General features: G+C 61.2%; 1 protein-coding gene across 2 annotated transcripts in view; it reads left to right on the top strand.

Moving 5' to 3' along the window:
* The first annotated feature begins 859 nt into the window (after positions 1–859).
* CRYZL1 (crystallin, zeta (quinone reductase)-like 1) overlaps positions 860–1,650 on the top strand; it is a 33,143-nt gene continuing 32,352 nt past the window's right edge. The window contains exon 1 of one of the 2 annotated variants that reach the window (XM_012734177.1): positions 860–943. The gene's annotated coding sequence lies outside the window, so the exon portion shown is untranslated. The remainder of the gene's footprint in view (positions 944–1,650) is intronic. The other variant, XM_004675358.2, reaches the window with a different exon arrangement.

Raw genomic sequence — 1,650 nt, 5'->3', positions numbered from 1 at the left:
CCCGCCCGCCCGCCGCTCGAGCGCCCCGGAGCCCGCTCGGGGTTCTCCCTCGCGAGCCGCCGTACTACGGAGCAACCAAGCTGCGCTCCCTCCCTCTCCTCCGCTCCTCTATTCCTCCTTCGCTCCCTCCCTCGCTCCCGCACTCCCGCCTATCTCCTCATCTCCTTCGGCGGCCTCCTCCGCCCCCCTCCAGCCTCCTCCGCCCCCCTCCGCCCCTCTAACTCCGCCCGCGAGTGGGTGGGGCCAAATCGACAGCCAATGGCAAGAAGGGATCCGCACCGCCTCACCGCCCCCTACCGCTAGCCCCGCCCACCACGGGGACGGAGGGCGAGAGAGCTGAGAAAAAAAGGCGGAAGACGGAGTGACAGCCGAGTAAACCAATCGTCAAGCGCGGAGGGGGCCCGAGTCGGCGCCCTCCCACCCCGCCCCTGCCCAGAAGGCGTAACCGGAGACTTCTGGACTAGCCGTTCCATGATCGAGATTATAGAGGTTTTGTTGCACCAATTCGTTTCTTCTGTCCGTGGCCGGGCGAGGCACTGGTTAGAATGCATTCAACTTAGGGGCGGACCGTTACAAAGGAGAAAATGTGGCGGCGAAAAGAGAGGCGGGGCACCACCCAAGGTGGGGGATACGGTTGGAATGAGGAAGGGTGTGGTCTTGCTTGAGAATTTGCATAAAACGGGACCCATCTGGCAACTACGACTTCGCCCAGTTATTGGCAGCTCTGCTGCGGCGCCTCACAGCTCCGCCCACCAGAGCATGCCGGGAGTTGTAGTTTGGAGTTCGGTTGCTATGGCGTCTCCCACAGCCTCCGGAATTTCAAGAGTGACGGGCGGGCTGACCAATGGGAGCAGCTCCTAGGCCAGAGGGGGCGAGCTTGCCGCAGAAGGACTCGAAGGTGGCGGTGGCGAAGGCGCAGGCAGTTGGAGCCGCTCGCAGGCAGGTGAGCCTGGGGGAACGCCTTGCGAGTCTTTGGAAACCCTGCTATCGGTGAAAAATCGTGAGACGCCTCACGGAGCCGACCAGTCCTGGGGGGCAGATGGCTTGTCGCCCTTCAAGCCCATAGCCCCTCGCGCCCGGGCCTAAAGCCGCCGTGGCCGCCGAGGCTCTCCGGAGTCTGTATGTATTTAAAATTTCAGGCTGGTGTCGCCTCCGAAAATAGCACTGACAATGGCAAAGTTCTAAAGGAAACTTTCACATTTACGAAGCTATGAAAATCGCCAGTAGCCTCCAACTCCACGCAGAAGCCGCTAATCAGGTTCTTCAAAAGCAAAGCCTCCTCCAGCCTGACTCACAACAAAAGATGCCCATAGGAAACGTAATCTACGAAGTTGTTTTTCCAACCCAAGGCAAACAGAAGTAAAGGAAGGTGCAACCCGTTCCTCGTAGGCTTCCTTTTCCTGGGGATCCTGATTACATTTCCTTGTTCGGGCGAGAAGAGACCGCAATTGTGCTCGGGTCCACCCCGAGAAGCCGGGTCTGTGCGCAAAAACGGGAAGGCGAGGTGCAGCGGCGGGGACGCGCCGCGCGCAAAGGCGAGCGGCTCGCCGTGAAATACCGTCAGTCAGCCCGGCCGGCCCGCTCGGGGCCAACGGCATTGACCGTCCTTCACTGACAGGGAGGGAGTCAGCGGGCTCCCGCGAGGAGAGA

This window comes from Condylura cristata, unplaced genomic scaffold (genome assembly GCF_000260355.1).
Source record: "Condylura cristata isolate star-nosed mole 26May11 unplaced genomic scaffold, ConCri1.0 scaffold00003, whole genome shotgun sequence".
Classification (NCBI taxonomy): domain Eukaryota; kingdom Metazoa; phylum Chordata; class Mammalia; order Eulipotyphla; family Talpidae; genus Condylura; species Condylura cristata.
The sequence above is the reverse complement of the archived record's forward strand: the minus strand, read 5'-3'. Positions and strand labels throughout refer to the sequence as shown.